At 36.0% G+C, this 20180-nt stretch overlaps 1 pseudogene; it reads left to right on the forward strand.

The window, feature by feature from the left end:
• The first annotated feature begins 1776 nt into the window (after positions 1-1776).
• Positions 1777-19554, forward strand: LOC143587704 (protein SEMI-ROLLED LEAF 2-like; annotated as a pseudogene).
• The last annotated feature ends 626 nt before the right edge of the window (positions 19555-20180 follow it).

Below are 20180 nucleotides of genomic sequence, written 5' to 3' on the forward strand. Positions count from 1 at the left end.
GGGGCCCCGGCCCCCTCCGTTTTTTCGCGCGTTAATGTAAATTTACCGGTTTTCGTCCGACATTTGATCTCGGCGTTAATGTGCTTGTGTCTTTAGGATATATTGTTAGTTTAACAGTAGTATATTGTTATGTAATCATTATGTATAATTAGTTTTTGTTTAACAAGTTGTTTGATTACAGTTTGTTTTAGCTACTTCTGTGTTCAAAAACTTTTTATCACTATCTGTTGTTAGTGTATTTATCGATCCAAATTCCACTTTTTGTGTGCATTCTTTATTCATACGATTGTTTGCGTTTACTTTTTACCGTTTTATGTATGCTAAGTTGCATGCTAATTGTTGTGTGTGTGTATATTTTGTAGGCAACCTTTGACTGTCTGTTAAAGACTTATGGTTTCTTGACTCCTGATTTCTGGAGGGAAACAAGGTTTTCAAGATCCCCATTCCAAGAGTACACTGATTTGCTAGCAAAGCCGACAACAAAGGCAATAACTTATGTTGAAGACGTTGCTGATATTGCTGCTTAGAATGATTTTCAATTTTGGTCGGCATGTTTTATTCTTCTTTTTTTTTTTTTTGCCTAATTTTGTTTTGTATGCAAATACTATATTTTTGGTAATATAATGGACAAAGTTTCTTCTTTTTTCTCTTTTTGCCTTCACTTCATCATTAAATGTAATTACCTTAGAAACATTTGTGATACAGTCTTAACTTTCAAATCATTCAAATCACATAAATATTGTGACATCATTCAAAAAACGAAATACCAAATTCGCGTTCACAATATATATAATCTAACTTGTACATTAGTAGCAAATTGCGCTACCCGAATTAAATATAACTTTAGATTCATTGGGTACTGAGGAAGTTTCAAATGTTGTTAAAAAAAGTAATAATAATATTAGTGTTGTGATTTGGTAAGTTGAGCATAAATTGATATAAAAAATTGAACTTTTATGTTGAAAAATAAAGGTAGAGAAAAGGGGGAATGGTTGATGCATAATAATAATGGTAAAACAAATGCTGGAGATTTGGTTCATTGTCGGAATTCTTTAACGGTTGTTAACCAGCCTTCCAGCCTCTCTCCTCCGTGTAGGCGTCGACTTGAAGGTAACAACAACAAATCTTTGATGAGATGGGTTTCAATGCCACCATCTATGCACGCCACCTGTTTGATCAAATGCTTGAATGAAAATTTGAATATGCAGCTAGCTTGTTTGATAAATTGCTTCAATGAAATTGAACACACCACCTGTTTGATAAAATGCTTCAATGAGATTGAACGCACCACCTGTTTGATACAGTATATGAAATCAAATACGCCACCTGTTTGATAGAATGCTCGAATGAAGTCGAACAAACCACCTGCTTGTTACAATGCTCAAATGAAATCAAACAAACCACATATATGATGAAATGCTTGAGTGAAATTGAACACACTAGCTGTTTAATTAATAGAATGCTTCAAAGAAATTGAATTCACCACCTGTTTGATAAAATGCTCAAATGAAACTGAATACTTTTCTTTTTCATGTTTTTGTTATATGACTTTAATTTGTTGATTGAGATGTTGTTTTGTTACAGGCTGGTGGGGCATTTGCAGCTCTTTTAGTTTCATAGCAGCTTATCTTCCCTTCTTGAATTGCGATGAATTCGTGGTTTGGAGGGAAGGAAGCTGAAAGAAGATTCTACAAGAAAGAAAGTGGCAACTCATTTGTCACCTTCTTATTGGTATACATACATACATGTAATTGTGTTTATAAACACCCAAACAAAATGAGTGTTGTTTCGGGGGTGATATCAAGGCACATTGTGCCAGCATGTGGGAGTCTTTGTTGCTTCTGCCCGGGATTAAGACCAAGGTCTAGGCAACCTTTGAAGAGGTACAAGAAGCTGATTGCAGATATTTACCCTACCTCACCGGTTAGTTAGTTAGTTACTTCATCTCCTGCAATTTTTTTACGTGTATGTTATTCAAAATTAACATTAACGAAATGGACGTGATGCCTTGTGAATTTCTAGTGATACTGTAGGGGTGTAAACAAGCCGACCTGAGTCGAGTCCAAGCTTGACTAGGCTCGAGGTTGGCTTGTTTAACTTATTAGAGCTTGAGCTTGATAGCTTGAGATCAAGGTCGGCCTGCTTCGAGCTCTATTTTTATAAATCGAGTTTGGTTCGTGAATAGTTTTCAAGCTCAAGCACGGCTCATCTTACTTTCTAGAGTTCGAGCTCGGGCTTGGCTGCTCGTTTCGGGCTTTACTTTTAAAGTTCGAGCCCAGCTAGTGAGTGCATTTTCAACCTCGGGCTTGGGTCCTTTATTATTTGTTAATTAGTTTATATACATTTACAATTATATATATTGTTTAGTTACTTTTATCATAATAATAACATAGTAATAATTGTTATATTATATTAATCTATACATATATATTTAATACATCAAATAAAAGTTATACAAATAATAGGCTTGCTAGGCTCGCGAGCCAGCTTGAGCTTTGGGTTTGGGCTCGCTTATCAAACAAGCTTATTTTTAGGCTTGAGCTCGGGCTGAAGCTCTTTTAAGCTCGGCTTGATTCGATATATTAACGAGCTGATCTCGAGTAGCTCACGAGTGGTTTGGCTTGTTTACACCCCCTAGTTGTGCAGTAAATTAGTATCTGTTTGAATCCTAGCTATTTGTAGAGATGTAGCATCCCACTGTGGATAACTGCAACAAAACCTCATTTTTAGCATATGCATAGTGTTCTACTGTTTTACGTATCAGAACATACTCTTTATGTTATTAAATTATCTTTGGCTAAGGCTAAGCATAAAGAAGAATGCTGGTGTATTTTATTTTATGTGAGCATGATATGTTTTAACAAAACATGCTTTCATTACCAGGTAACTCATGTAATATCTCTTATATATTATGCATATGCTTATGTTGCTTGTTCTGGTTTGGATTTTAAATAAAGGATGAAGAACCAAACGATCGAAAGATCGGAAAGCTCTGTGAATATGCTGTGAGAAACCCTTTACGGATACCCAAGGTATGCTTTATTTTTTACGTGAATGATAAGTTTTTAGTGCATTTAAAACTGGTTTAGGCCGATCGTTCGATATGGTCAATTTGTTTTTGGCAAAAAGAAAAATGATTTTTTTTAAATTCCCGCATACCGGATACTTTCTTTTGACCTTTAAAAGATTTTTAAGAAACATTACAATTATATAAATAGAAAGTTACTAACTTGTTATAACTAGGGGTTTATAGTTTATACGAGCCGAGCCGAGCCCTTTGATTAGGCTCGAGCTCTATTTCTCAAGTTCGAGCTTCGCTTGTGAGTAGCTTTTCCAGTTTGAGCTCGACTCGCTTATTATTTATTAATTAGTATATATACATTTTTAATTACTTTCTATATATTCTTTAATTATAATTTATATCTGTTTTCTAGCTTTAAATCTTTTATATAACATAATAGGCTCGATTAGGTTCGCGAGCCAGCTTGAAAAGTGGCTCGGGCTCGTTTATAAACAAGCTTATTTTTATGATTGGGCTCGTTTAAGCTTGGCTCGATTAAGCTTTTAGCGAGCCAATTAAACCAGCAGCTTGACTCGTTTACTAATTTCAGATAAGAACCAACAAGTTGTGTGTAAAAGTACTATAATTTCCCATAATGCCCTCCAGATCACAGCCACCCTTGAGCAACGCTTTTACAAGGAATTAAGAAATAAGAACTTTAGAGGTGCAAGAATTGTCATGTGTGTATACAGGAAGCTATTGATTTCATGCAAGGATCAAATGTAACTTCATTCCTATGACTATTCTTCTACTATTTTATGCATATCTGTAGATGAACAATAATAATAATGTTGATTTCCTTGATTAGGCCCCTTTTTGCTAGTAGTTTGCTTACTATCATGCACACTTTATTGAACGAGACACGACAAGATGAGATGCAAATATTAGGATGCCAAACGTTATTTGACTTTGTAAATAGTCAGGTATGAGTGTTTAGGCGATTATTATTAGCTTTTGTCTCATTGTTTGTATTTTTGGATTGTATAAAGTTTTTGTGATTTGCAGATAGATGGAACATACATGTTTAACTTGGAAATTTTTATCCCTAAACTCTGTCAATTATCTCAAGAAGTTGGGAATGATGACAGAGTGGAGTTGCTTCGTTCGGCTGGGCTGCAAAACCTTTCTTCTATGGTATGACATTTTCTACTGAACTTAAACAGCGTAAACAAATAAACGTAAACGAACAGACATAAACGGGCATAAATGAACGAACGTTCACGAACATAAACTAACAAATGAGACATGAGTTCATCCGTTTATTAAATAAGTGAATACAAATGAACTTTCTGTTGAAGGGTTGACTGAATGTTTGATTCTTTTACAGGCCTATTTCTAACAACTTTAACTTATCTCTAATCTTAACTCATGTACGTGTGAAATGATGATCAACCTTAAAAAACTACCTCCTCTGGTGTTATAATTTATTTCACACTGGTGTCATAATTTATTTCACACGAATCAAGAAACTTATATTTTAAAAACCATGTGAAATATCTTCTAAATCTTTTCTTAACTATACAAAAAGCAGATAAATTGTTTAATTTTGTATATTTATTTATTTATCTATGTTCATGTTCATGATGTGCAGGTCTTTTTGTAGGTTCGGTTCATGGGCAGATATTCCTACACGTCATCAGAATTTGACAATGTAGGCATAATTTTATGTATATAGTATTAAAAGTTAAAACCATATTAATGATTTTATTTTTATATTACATAGATTGTTTCGGTAGTCTTGGAAAATTATGGAAGGAACCAACATCGGCGGGTACAAGAAGTCCTTAAAAACGAAATAAATATACCTCCAAATGCTTTGTTGAAGGTTCCATCGTGGAGAGTAATTGTTAATGAAAAGGGTGAAGTAACCGTCACACGGTAAGTCCTTTATTTCAAAAGTTTAATACTGTGTAATTAAAAGGATCATGTTAAGGTTGACCTGTGCGACCCATTAAGTCAAACAGGTCGACTAGCCAACCTTTTTAGTTAAACACGTCGACGTGCTAAACTGTTTATGACCCCCTTGACCCCAGTTTTTCCAGCCCATCAAACTGGATTGACATGTTTAGATAAATGGGTTAAACGGGCGTGTTCAGGAACACGATTTTAAGTCATTTTTTTTCTTTCTTTATACAGAGAAGATGCTAAAAGTGCGTGCTTTTGGTCCCGTGTGTGCCTTCATAACATGGCCCGGTTAGCCAATGAAGCTACAACCATGAGACGAATTCTTGAATCTGTATTCCGTTGTTTCGATGATGAGAATTTATGGCCTTCCTCACGCGGGGTTGCGTTTCCAGTTCTCAATAGCATGCAAACCATAAGCAATGAATCTGGTACTTATCATTCATAGAGTTCATTTGGATATTATTATTATCATTATTATTTTAGGCATACTCGATTTTAAAAATCTATACTGTCAATTTGACCACTAACAGTCATAACTTCTACTTTCATTGCAAAAAAGCAATCCGCGTAGCATAATCATATTATATTTACATTTGATTTTGACTTGTTATCACTCACAATGACAATTATGAACTAAATGGGGAAACTTGCAAACGAAATTGAGTGGAAATCAAATATAAATTGAGTGTGATGCTTACGCCACTGAGATTGTCCTTAGCAATGAAATTGAAGCTGTAGGGGAGTGCATGAAACCAAAAAATCGTATTGCAACCGAAAAAAAAGAACTGTAATAATTGAAACCTGAAACCAAATAAAAGCTGACCGTTTAGTTTTATGTTTTTGTAAAAGCCGAACTTCCTGTTCAGTTTCAGTTTTGTATGTAATTAAAACAGAAAACCAAAGCGAACCATGTTTTTGGATAATAAATAGTGTAACCCAATAGGCCAAGTGTACAATAATCAATTAATTATTAATTTAAAAAAAAGATTTTGGCCAAAAAAAAATTTTCAGCTCAAAAAATTGAAGCTCAAATAGAAAAGCCAAAAGCCAAAAAAAAAAATGAAACCGAACTTAACTAAAACTGATAAAAACGAAACCAAACGGTTTTCAAAAACAAAAAAAAACTGTAATTTTGGTTTTTGGTTCAGTTTGAGCCCAAATGGGTCCATGCACATCCCTAAGTGAAAGTTAGGACTGTCATTGTTTGGATTGTTAAAATCCAGTTTGCATTATTTTTATTATTTTTTGTTGACTGATTGATATTTCTTTTTCATACTTTTCAGGTGGAAATCCACATTTTCTGCTCTCTGTATTAGTGAAGCATCTTGATCACATAAACGTCTATAAACAACCCAACATGCAGCTCAACATTCTAGAACTTACCACGTCACTTGCACGTGAAACGAAGATAAAACCGTCCGTCTCGATAGTCGGTGCGATAACCGATATTCTTAGACATTTAAGAAAAAGCATTCGCCGTTCACGAACCGATGCAAAGCTTGGAGCCGATGTGATTGAATGGAACAAAAAGTTTCAAGAAGCTGTTGATGAATGCCTTGTAGAGTTATCTTCAAAGGTTTTTTTATTTCTTAATTTCTTGTTATTAACTAGTATAAGGTTGCAAAATAGGTGGGCCGGGTAACGGGCCAAAATGCGGTGTTTTTTGGTGCTTGTTGACATGGACGGGTTGACCCAAACTTATTTTTGTCTAAATTTTTTACTTTCTGTATAAACAATTAGCGTTAGGGTTGGACCTGGCTCGCTTACAAATTAAGTTGAACCGGCTCGTTTGTTTCAACGAGCTGAAATGTAGAGCTCGAGCTCGGCTCGTTAAAAGCTCGAGCCAGGTTGTTTATTTTAACAAGCTGAAATGTTGAGCTCGAGCTCGACTCGTTAAAAGCTCGAGCGAAGTTTATTTTTACGAACTGAAATGTTGAACTTGAGCTCGGCTTGTTAAAAGCTCGGGCCAGGTCGTTTATTTTAACTAGCTGAAATATTGAGCTCGAGTTCGGCTCGTCAAAAGCTCGAGCCATCTCGTTTATTATGTACTTTTTTACACACACATATGTAAATTCTGCATTATGTGTATGTTGAAAATGTTAGTTTCTTGTTTATGTATTGAAACAAAAATTAATATTGTTAACATACACATAATGCGAATTTTATAAACTACATAATTTGTAACTTATTTTTCGTTCTTTATGTATGCGGTAACTTGCAGATCATGTCCCTTGACTTTTTAGAAATAACTATTATACCCTTACAACTAAAGGAGAAAATGTGTAATATATTTTCTTTTTCTTTTTACTTTCTTTTCTGTCTTTATCATTTATTCTTATCACTTTTATTTTCTGAAATTTTGTCAATCATTTAATAAATTTATTTACCCGTGTGGCCCTTCCAATATGGGTCGAAATTGCGTCCTCTTAGGTGTATCATTAATTAATATATTTTTTATCATCAATCAGGTAGGTGATGCTAGTCCTATTTTTGACATCATGGCTGAAACGTTGGAAAACATATCTACTATTAAAATTAGAGCACAAACTACAGTCGCTACTGTTTTCCGTACTGCTCAAGTTATCGCATCATTGCCACATATGGTGTATAACCACAAGGCAAGAACACAACTTATATAACTTTCATAGCTTCAAGTAATATTCTTAGGCTTGTAAACGAATCGAACGAACAAACGATTGAACACGAACAACTTAACAAGCGAGGTTTTCCTGTTCGTTCGTTAAAAAAGTAAACGTGGCTGTGTTCATTTTCGTTTATGTTTGTTAGTTAACAATATAAACGAACACAAGTCATGTGATTTTTTATAACTTTATAAAACATTCTTAGGCTTGTAAACGAGCCAAACGACCACGAACAGAGCATGTTTGTATTTGTTCGTTTAACCTTAACCGAACAAACGATCGACCATGAAGAATTAAACAAATATTCTTGTCCGTGTTCATGTTCGTTAACAGTATAAACAAACGCAACTTATATGACTTCTATAACCTCATATAGTATTCTTAGCCTTGTAAACGAATTGAACGAACACGAACGTAGCATGTTCATGTTCATTCGTTTAATCATAAAACAACAACCGAAACAGTTAAAAAAACAAGGTTTTATTGTTATGTTCGTTCGTTAAAAAAATGAACGTGTTTGTGTCCGTTTATATTTGTTCGTTAACAATATACACGAACACAACTTATATGCCTTTTATAACTTCATATAATATACTTAAGCTTGTATACAAACCGAATAAACATGAACGAAGCATGGTCGTGTTTGTTTATTTTACTTTAACCGGACAAATGATCGCACACAAACAATTAAACGTACGAAGTTTGTGTTCGTTCGCTAAGTAAATGAACGTGTTCGTGTTCGTTTATGTTTGTCCGTTAACAATATAAACAAACGGTTCACGAATATAAACGAAGGGATGCAAATAACGTAGATGAACAATAACAGAGCTAAATCTAGTTAAAAGTAAACGTGAACAGGAACGCGTAGGGCTTAAAAAGATATTAAAACTAGACCATATTTTAAGCGGCTAAAAAAACAAACGAATATATTAACGAATGAACTTAAACAAACGTAAACTAAGAAGCATATGAACTAAAACAAACAAACAAATGTGACATGTGTTCATGTTCATTCTTTTAACTAAATGAACAAAAAGTTTTGTTGGTGGTTCAACGGGCTTTTAAGAATTTCATTTACGAAGTAGAGCCCAGCCCTTTCATGATTATTCATTTAATTAAATAAACAAACATATATATTCTAACTTTTATAATATTATATTTAGGCATTTCCCGAAGCACTATTTCATCAACTGCTTCCTGCAATGGTTCATCAAGACACTGAAACTCGAATCGGGGCCCACCGTATATTTTCTGTGGTTCTTGTGCCATCTTCTGTGTGTCCTCAACCGAGTGCTAACGTGGCGCTTGATACAAAAAATATTTCACGGTCGTTATCGAGAAACGTTTCTGTGTTTTCATCTTCAGCAGCACTGTTTCAGAAAATGAAAAATAATAAGCCGAAAGCAAATAATGAAGGGGAACCAAAAATTAATAATGGTGGAATGATGAATAAAGTAAAGTCGGCTTATAGCCGAATGTATAGCATGAAAATACCAGTGTCTCAAGCTGGAAAGAATGATAATGTAGGTTATTTTTTAGCTTGTTAGGGATGTGAAAACTGAAAAAACCCGAATACCGAATCGTTTAATGGGTTTAGTCAGTTGAATTCGGTTATGTCAGGCGCATTTCTAATATGGATTGGTTCAGTTTTCAACAAGAGCCAAAAAAGTTCAAAATCAATCAAACCGATGAACGTTTCGGTTTTGGTGTTTTGGTTTTAATAGTTGGGTTTGAAAATTTTGGGCCAAAAAATGGCCAAATATAATGAATTTGGGCCTGAAAGCTTGTGATTAGATTTTTTTATGTTAATGATTAATTAATTATTAAACATTTGGGCTGAAAAAATGGCTCAAATAATGAGTTTCGGCCTGAAACTTTGTGATTAAATGTTTTTGTTCATTAATGATTAATTAGTTCTTAAACATTTGGGCTCCACTATTTATTAAAGTTCGGTTCGGTTTTTTCGGTTTTCCGTACATGCAAACCCAATACCCAACCATAAATTTGGTTACGGGTCGGTTATTTCCGTTTCATGCTTTTATGCATGAATTTTTATATACATATATAATTTTTTAAATTACAGGAGGACGTTGCACTTAGGCTCAGCAGTCGACAAATATCCATCCTTTTATCCTCAATTTGGGCACAATCGATCTCCCCCGATAACACACCCAACAATTATGAAGCAGTCGCTCACACCTATAGCCTCGTGTTGTTATTCTCTCGTGGGAAGGTAAATGAGGAAATACATTATAGTTTTGGAATGGGTAAACTTCACATATACTGAACATTTATAAACTTGGTTATTATTTAGTGAAACTTTTTCTTTACTATTACCTCCTATGTGAAGTTAATTTGAAACTCTAAATAGTAATCAAGAATCAAGATTCATATATGTTACATTTGCCTCACCTGATTCAAAAATATAACATCTACAAAAAAAGAGAGTTAATTACTCGGATGAACCCTGTGTATATCCATATTACAAGTTTGGTCCTTAACTTTGAAAAATTACACGTATGGTCCCAAATATTACGAAAGTGTATCATGAATGGTCCTTGAAATGGATGGGCGTCACTTTTTTCTAGTTACGTGGGCGTGAAATGACTAAAAAACCCTTACTGCTACACCTGGAATTTTCAAAGTTAAGGATCAAACTTGAAATATAGACATACCACAAGGACCATCTGAGTGATTAATTCTAAGGGAAACTGAATAACTTTAGTGAAACAGTTGGAAAACTTGATTAATATCTGTATAGTTACCACTAAATTTCAAATTTGTGTTGTAATTGTTAATATATATTTTTTTATAATTTGTGCAGAACTCCAGCAATTAACTTTGGTAAATTGTTGTATTGTATATTGTACATAATTGTGAGATTACAAGAGATATAAATAATAAACACATTTACACTTTAATCCCTCTAATATATTAGTATATATAATATCGACTAATATTCCCCCTCAAGCTAAGGCCGGGCATCGACTCTTAGCTTGGACTTCAAAAAGAGAAATCGTTGAGAAGATAACGGCTTTGTGAACACATCGGCTATCTGATCATTTGTTGAAATAAATTGAACTGATAATTTTCCTTGTGCAACCTTCTCTCTAACAAAGTGGAAATCAACTTCTACATGCTTTGTACGCGCGTGAAAAACTGGATTAGCAGATAAATACGTAGCTCCCAAATTATCACACCACAAGGTTGGGACTGATTTCATCGGAACATGAAGCTCACGCAATAGTGTTTCGAGCCAACTCAACTCAGCAACTGTATCAGCTAAGGCCTTGTATTCAGACTCTGTAGATGACCGAGAGACAGTTTTCTGCTTTCGTGCAGACCAAGAAACTAAGTTAGATCCAATATAGATTGCATATCCCCCCGTGGATCGACGGTCATCCGGGCAACCGGCCCAGTCCGCATCTGTATATGCATGTAAGGTAGAGGACGAGGAACGAGAGAGCAAAAGACCATGATCTACTGTCCCATGAAGATACCGGAGAATTCGTTTAACAGCGGACCAATGATTCACAGTTGGTGAGTGCATGAATTGACAAACTTTATTAACTGCAAAGGTAATATCAGGCCGAGATAGCGTGGCATATTGTAAAGCATCGACTACTTGTCGATATTGGACCGGATCTTCAAAGAGGGCACTATCACCAAGTGTTAAATGGGCATTAGTGGTACATGGAGAGGGAACGGGTTTAGAATGAGACATGTGTGTCCGATCTAGCAGCTCATGAATGTACTTTCGTTGTGATAGAATAATATCCGACCCTTTATGTGTAACCTCAGCACCTAGAAAATAGGACAATGGGCCCATGTCTTGGACCGCAAACGAACGACTTAAGTTGTGCACCACCTGGTCAATAGCTTTGTTGTTGTTACCTGTGAGAATGATGTCATCGACATAGACAAGCATATATAATAAAATGCCATTAGTCGAGTAGATAAATAAAGAGGGATCCGTTTTAGATCCTATAAAACCGAGACCAAAGAGAGCTTGAGATAACCGCTGGAACCATGCCCGTGGAGCCTGTTTGAGACCATATAAAGACTTGTGAAGCAAACAAACATGGTTAGGCTTAGTGGGATCAACGAAACCAGGTGGTTGTTTTAAGTAGACAGTTTCCTTCAGATCACCATGCAAGAAGGCATTTTGGACATCAAGCTGCCTGAGAGACCATTGTTTTGTGACAGCTAGAGAGAGAACAACTCTGATGGTGGTGGATTTCACCACTGGACTGAAGGTCTCCGTATAATCAATACCTGGCTGCTGGTTGAAGCCTTTGGCAACCAATCGCGCTTTGTAACGTTTAATAGCGCCTGTTTGATCTCTTTTGAGTTTGTAAACCCATTTGCAGTCCACAATATTAATACCAGAAGTGTGGGGAACAAGCGTCCACGTACCATTACGCATAAGTGCAGAGTATTCCTCTGCCATAGCCCGACGCCAATGAGGATCTGTGTTGGCAATAGTAAAGGTAGTAGGTTCGGTGATGGAAGAGGTGTAGGTGGTGTAATGTGAGGTGGGTTGATATGGTGTACTTTGCTTGGGCTGTTGGCGTAGATTGGGGGGTCGGGAGCGCTGAGGCGGTTGTTGTACAGCCGCGGTTTGGGTAGTGGCGGCCGACTGGCTATAGCGGTCAAAGGCTGAAGATGGAGCAGTCGGTTGATTTGTGGGACGACGATCATAAGTTTGAGTGATAGGTGGAGTGGGTTGCTGTGGTGGATGAGAGGACTTGGTGACAACAGGTTCGGTGGTGTGTTGAAGTGGGTCAGTATTGGTTTGTGGAGGTTTAGGAGTGGAAACGGAAGGAAAGGATGGTGGGGTCGGATCGGTAGAGATGGTAGCAGGAACATTGGTGGGATAGGTTGAATAGTAAGGACTTGGTAAGGAAGATGAAGGGAGATCAGTAGGCTTGATGTGGAAAGGAAAGAAGGTTTCATGGAATCGAACATGTCTGGCAATATACATTCGGTCAGTGTCCGGATCAAAACATCTATACCCGTGATGAGATGTGCTATACCCAAGAAAAATGCACGGTGTGGAACGAAAGTCCATCTTGTTGGAGTTATACGAGCGTAGGTGAGGATAACACCGGCACCCGAAAACCCGCAAAAAGGAGAAGTCAGGTTTGCGCTTGAACACAAGTTCAAATGGGGAGATTGTAGAGTTAGCCCGTGATGGCATCCGATTAATGAGATAAACTGCTGTTTCATAGGCAAAATGCCAGAAATGTTGTGGTACGTTGGCTTGTGCCATGAGGGTGAGACCAGTCTCGACAACGTGTCGATGACGTCTTTCGACTACACCGTTCTGTTCACTTGTGTGGGGACACGAAAGACGATGAATGATGCCAATGGAGGAAAAAAAGTTAGATAGGTTTCTGAACTCACCCCCCCAATCAGTTTGTACACACTTTATTTTTGTTGTAAATTGTCGTTCTACCATGATAACAAAACGTTTAAAAATTTCAAACACATCAGATTTGCGCTTTAAAGGATACAACCACATAAACTTTGAAAAATGATCAACACATAATAAGAAATAATTATGACCATCAAAGGAGGTGACCGGTGCGGGACCCCAAACATCACAAAATATTAAGTCTAGAATATGAGTACTTTTGTAATCAGATGACAATAAATGAAGTTTGGAAGATTTCCCAACAGAACAAGAATCACAATGCAAGTCAACAGTTTTATTGGAAATAGGTAAACAATACTTAGATAACATAGTCTGAAGAAGTTGATGATGTGGATGCCCCAATCGTTGATGCCATGTAGTAGGAGACGCACGAGAGGTGGAAAAGGCGACTTTGGGAACTGGTTGAGCTTTAGGAAGGTTGATTGAGTAGAGTCCACCGTCACTTGGACCCGTGAGGAGGGTAATGTGTGTACACTTGTCCTTCACAACATAAAATGTAGAATGAAATTCAAGGTAAACGTTGTTATCATGGCAAAACTTTTGGACAGAAATTAGGTTTTGTTTGATTTGAGGCACGTGAAGAATATTGTTTAATGAAAAGATTTTATTTGGTGAGTAAAAACAAGAGGAACCAATATGTAAGATAGGTAAAGCTGTACCATTACCAACATGCAGACTGTCCTCACCGTAGTAGGGCTCGGCAGAATCAAATCCAGATGTATCCTGTGCCACATGGTCATTTGAACCTGTATCCCAGAGAGATGCTTGTGAGCGATAGTCAGCATAGTTCGCGGACGGTTGTCTTGCCCGGAAGGTGGATGGGTCACGATTTGGACATTGTGACGGGAGATGACCTATTCCACACCTGTTGCATGTCCCATGAACCATGTTGTGATTCGAGGCCCAATTAAACTGTCCTCCTGAGCTTCGATTTGGTCCCCCTCCTTGGTTACGATTGTAACTGTTGAAATTGTTGTTTTGAGTACGTCCTCCACGACCGCGGTATCCACCACGGCCTCGATTATTGTTCCATGGTCGGTTCGCGTGGTAAGCCTGTGATGGTTGTGAGGTTGATGTAGAAGCGGGCTGCAATTGTAAACCCAACTTTGTGACCAATTGTTGAAGGGTTTGCATGACTTCAGGTTGAACAGAAGTATTACCAGCAGCTGTAGTTGCTGTGAATGCTTGAGTGGGGGCAATTTCAGGATTAGGAGCAGCCTTTCGGATCATAAAATCATAGTCAGCAAGTAAACTATGAAGTTCATTGAAGGCTGTTGAAAATTGCCTAGCAAGTATGGTTGATTTGAGAGGGTTGTATTCATCACGTAGCCCTGAGATAACAAGCATAACAACTTCTTTTTCGGGCATTGGTGCGCCAATATTTGCTAGAGCATCAGAATACTCTTGAGCCCTAGTGAGATAGGCAGCAGATGTCTCGTTTTCCTTCATCGTAATCTTCAGAAGTTGTGTTCTCAAGGTGAATTCCCGTGAGGATGTGTTTGGTGCATAGGCACGTTCAAGAGACAGCCATAGATTACGAGAAGTAGTTCCTTGAACATGTTGAAACGAGGATTCAGATATGGTGGACAGGAGTAGCATGTAGACATGAGCATCATTGGATACCCAAGCTGCATGGCTAGGGTTCGGGATGTCTGCAGCAGCGACTGTGTCTTTGTTAGAGGTATTCGGTGGCTGAAGTACAGAAGATGGACACACGATAGTGCCATCAATATACCCAAACAGTCCATTGGTAACAAGAAAAGGACGGACCATAGCTTTCCAATAGCCATAGTTGGTTGGAGTCAAAGTGAAACCAAACTTGTGGGAGTTGTGAACAGTTTTCTCGGCTGAGGTAAAGGGAGTCATCGTGGTAGTCATGATTGAAGACTGTTGTTCGGAAAAAGAAAAAAAAGGAGTAGAGTACCTGTTTGTTTGATCGGAATTTATTTTCCGGCTGTTGGAGGTGGCGGCAGAAATATTGGTGGCGGCAGAAGAGCTGGGAGAAACCCTAGGCTCTGATACCAAATTAACTTTGGTAAATTGTTGTATTGTATATTGTACATAATTGTGAGATTACAAGAGATATAAATAATAAACACATTTACACTTTAATCCCTCTAATATATTAGTATATATAATATCGACTAATACCAGCCGTGAGGTGTTAATTCGAAGCATCCAGCTGGCATTTTCCTTGCTAAATATTTCTCTTAATGAAGGAGGTACGTTCGTAAACTATAATATTATAAACTCAAAAACGATTTCAGTTATGATTTTTTTAATATCATGTGTAGGGTCACTTTCACCAGCGCGTCGAAGATCTCTTTATACGTTAGCGACATCTATGATAATAATTTCAGGGAAAGCATTTGGAATTGTTCCTCTTGTTCCGGTTGCCAAGTCACTACTTGCTAATAAAATGGTATGTGAATAATGTGTAGGCTTGTAAACAAACCGAATGAACACGAACGAAACATGTTCATGTTCTTTTGTTTAACTTTAGCTGAACAAATGATCAAACATGAACAGTTAAACAAGTGGGATTTCTTGTTCGTGCTCATTTGTTAAGAAAATGAACGTGTTCGTATTTCTTTTGTTTTTCGTTAACAAATAAATTAATGGTTCACGAACGTAAACGAACATAAATTATCATAAATACACGAACACAACTAAGCTAAAACCGGTTAAATGTGAACAACAATGTATTGGGCCTAAAAAGTTATTAAAACTATACTTAATTTTAATAGCCCCCAAAAAATGTAAATGAATATGTTAACAAACGTAAACGAACTTAACAAACATAAAGTAACAAAATATAAATGAACCTAAACGAATGAAATAAAAAAACGTATATGAGCATAAATGAACGAACGAGACGTGTTCGTTCATTTACCTATATTATTTTATTTTAATATGGTTGACGAATAATTCACTGAACGATCGGTTAGTTTACATGCCTAATAATGTGATCTATTTTAATCTTTCCCCTTTTATGATTTGAGTTAACACCATGCATAGCTTTTGATTTGATATGGTGACAGGTTGACCCATACTTGACTTTGGTTGATGATTGCAAGTTGATCGTTGGATCTAAAGGAGATCAAATTAAGAACAGTTATGGTTCTAAAGAGGATAATCAAGTCGCCCTTAAATCCCTTTCGGAAATTAAGCTCACACAAGGCCAAACCACAAAATCATTGGCTGATGCAATTGTGAAACACATGGAAACCACCACAGGGGTAAATGCGTCATTTTATATTTCTATAATTGTAAGAAATATAATATTAAAAACTCATTATGTATGTGTGCACTGTTTATATGCAATATAAACAAGTGTTCATATTATGAAGAATTAAACATGTAATATGAACAATTACATATGCATTTCATATTATGAATAGTTAGATACATGTTCACATTACATATATAAATGGTTCCTTACATATATATAATAAAAGACACTAAAATTTCTAAATAAAGATAAAAAATGCTCGTTTTCCTGGTGTAATTTTTTTTAAATAGTTATTAAAGTTCAAAATAAATGGGGGAAACTAGTTTTAAAATAACTAATTATAAAAAGAGGGATAATTTACTGTTTTACCCTTTTGTGAAATGTGAAAGTCAAAGATGAGACACGTGGCATTTTCCTATTGTTCTAGAGGGTTTATTGGTTTTTACATGGAGTGGTTTTTATTTGATCCCATGAGTGATATGGAAGGGATCATGCGAAAACTTCAAGAGAACCGCTTTAAAACAAGATTTTTTTTTTCTTTTTAATTTTTTTTGTTTCTTCATTCTTTTAATATCTTATTAATCTTTGTCAAAAAAATAAATAATTTATGTGTAGTTAGCAAGTTACATATACGTAACTCGTAAGTTACATATGTGTACTAAGTATGAGATACATATATGTAACTTCGTGAGCTACATACTTTTTTATATATTTATTTTCTTCAATTTTATTTACAATAAAAACCTTATAATTATAAAGAAATGAAAAAAAAAGTTATTTGGTAGGCAATAGTTTTCTCGGTTTTATTGCAACGTTTTGGTTTTCTCATGGGTCATGAACCCTCCCGGCTTCCCCCTATATCTGTATATGCATATTACTCATTATGTATGTGTGCATTGTGCAGTCTCAAGTAACAGGCATTGAGGAAGAGTTGTTAGACAGATTTGTGCCAGATGACCATGGGTTACGGGACGATAGAAATATTATTAAATACGGGTCGCCCAAAAGATGAGGTAAATGTGAAATTGTGAATAAATGTTTTTTAAATTTTTATTTATCATTTCCCTTGGTTTTTAACATATTAATTGTTAATTATTATTTGTAGGTTGCTCCACTCCTTTTCCTTTATAAAGATACAAGCAAACCAAGTTCAGATATATCTAACCTCTTGAGTGTCGATCAATTGTTGGAATCGGTAAGTGTTCTGTAAACGAGTCGAGCCCGAGCTATAGACTAGGCTCGTTTCAAACTCTATTTTTAACACTCGAGCTCGGCATGTTAGTTTTTTTACTTAATTTTGTCATAATTTTGAAGTATATAATTTATGCAGACATATATCTAATATATTAAGTAAAAGTTATATAAATAATAGTCTAGTTTAGGCTTGCGAGCCGGCTCGAACTCTTAAGCTCGGCTTGATTTGAGCTTTTAACGAGCCAACCTCGAGTAGCTCACGAGCCGGCTTGATTTCTTTACACCCCTAGTTCCCATGGTTACAAATACACACAGGCATGTATGCACATATATGTAGATATATGTGATTGTGTATATATATCCTATATATATAAAAAAGATTGGTTGTTAGGAGTCACTCAAGTTATTAAATTTTTTGGAAGTTTAAATGATCTTTAATATATATATATAGTTCATTATAGTGATCATGTGATATTGGTAACACATTCCCTCTTGATTTGATTTTGAATGCTATAATCATCAATCTAAAAAGTTAAATTTGATGGTTGAGGAACGGACTATAATATTTAAAATACCGATTGCTGGATTGTGTACAGTTAATGGAATATGTGCAACAAGTTGGTAGAATGTCAGTATGTAATGCACCTAATAATATGTCTTTCATGGAAATGAGCATGCAACAAAGACCAGTCTACCAATATATTGGAGGCGATCAGGTACATTCACGTTCTTCTTTAAATGTTGTTGCAAAAATGTGTGTATGTGTGCATAAGCATATAGGCTCATAAAAAAAAAGACTTAATAAGGAACATGTGATAAAAATATATATAACTCCGGAACATCTATGCTTGACTGTATAAATAGGGGTGTGCATGGGCCGGTTTTGAGCTCAAACTGAATAAAAACTGGATATTCGGCTTTTGGGTTCTTGAAAACAGTTTGGTTATCACAATGGGTGTGGTTTGAGTTTGGGTTTTTCCGGTTTTACCGTCTGGGCTTGAAAATTTTGGGCCGCAAAAAATGACCCAAAGTAATGAATTTGGGCCTACATATTTTTGGTTATTAATGATTAATTAATCAGTATACATCTAAAATTATAATTCTTAGGCTACAACATTTATTTTTTCTTATAAATTACTTAATATCGTTTTTTTGTTCGGTTTTTGTCGATAGAAAACACAAACCGATCCAAACTTGGTTTTTTAAAGAACTTAAAACAGAATGGCGGTTTTTTTTTGGGTTCGATTATGCTTGGTTATTCAAGTTACGGTTAGTTATGTTTCATGCACACTCCTAGTTATAGTTGTTATGAAAGATACAAAAGTTCGTTGGTGATATAAATATTGTTCACTTGTTGCCTTATTTGTGCTTATTTACGGGTTCACTGAAATAGTGACTCGTATACAATCTCCCACCATATGAGAGGTGATTACCCGGTTGCATAACCGTCCGTTCTCACGGTTCTTTACTTAAAATTGGTTATGCTATCTACACTCCCTTGTGGATAGACGTTTTTTTTCTTCATTATCAATTATATGCTGATAATCAAGAAAATCGCATAATGCATTTGTATCTATTGTTTTGAATGTGATACACGGGAAAAATGTAACCGCTCTCCACTACTTTCAATGATCTTTTATGCACTATGTAAAAGTTCCTTATGTTGTTTACTAATGTTACGAATTGTGGCTCTCTTAGCAGGATGAAAGTGAAGCTCTTTTTGCAAGTAAACCTAGTCCCGAATCGTTTAGGTTATCAGCTGCAAGTCCATACGATAACTTCTTAAACCGAGCTAGAAGTTAAATAGATCAGAACCTTAAGATGATTTTTCTGTTGGTTTGAGCAATATGAGTTCTTCTTTTCCACTCTTTTGATATAGATGGCCTTTTGGCCTTCTTGTTTGAAGGCGAGTGTAAACCGTTAATACTGTAATTAATAAGAAAAGCAAGTCGTGTCTTGTCCGTTTTTTGGCAACCATGAAGAGTCTGTTAACGGAAACCTCACTAGACCCGCCAATATCATGGTGGTGTTCCAGATATAAGTAGAGCAAGATTCGAACCTTTAAGAGAAATCAGGTGTTTATCAGTGCATCATCCCTTTGACGGGTGGAAGTGAATAATATCATCTAGGGTTGATAAAATCGTATAAATAGAGTTTCCAAACATTTTTGCCGACATAAGTTTCCCCCGCGCGTCGCGGGGGACTGCACTTGACTTTCCGCGATGTGCGGCCAACAAAATAGCCAGACTTGCATTATTTTGGTGATTTTTACTTTTCTAGGGGTTCTCCGAGCGTCGCAGGGGATTTCTCTAAGTCCTCCGCGACGCGCCTAGGAGCTCAAATTCAGTAAATTTTGTTTTCATCGTAAAATCGTCGTTTCAACTTCGTTTTCCTCCCCGTTTTTTTCTACGTCTTCGTATATCAACCCTCTATCATGTAATCTTCCAATATCTTCAACCCATTTTTTTTATTTTATTCTTTCACTCTTGTGCATCCTCCCGTGTGCTCGTTTCTTCATGATTTAGCCTCATTTTCGCTCTTTTTGCACATGAACCCCTGTAAAAACATATAAATACTAAATATATGCTTATACTGAACAAAATATGATATAGTATAGCACGGAATATTATTAAAACGAGTGTGAAAACGGATGTGTTTTGTAACACATTAGTTAACCTTTAATTAGTTAATTATCCTAACAGTGTTCAA

The sequence above is a fragment of the Bidens hawaiensis genome, unplaced genomic scaffold, assembly GCF_021521415.1.
Source record: "Bidens hawaiensis isolate Kalapana, Puna unplaced genomic scaffold, B.hawaiensis_p1.1 tig00035838_1, whole genome shotgun sequence".
Classification (NCBI taxonomy): Eukaryota; Viridiplantae; Streptophyta; class Magnoliopsida; order Asterales; family Asteraceae; genus Bidens; species Bidens hawaiensis.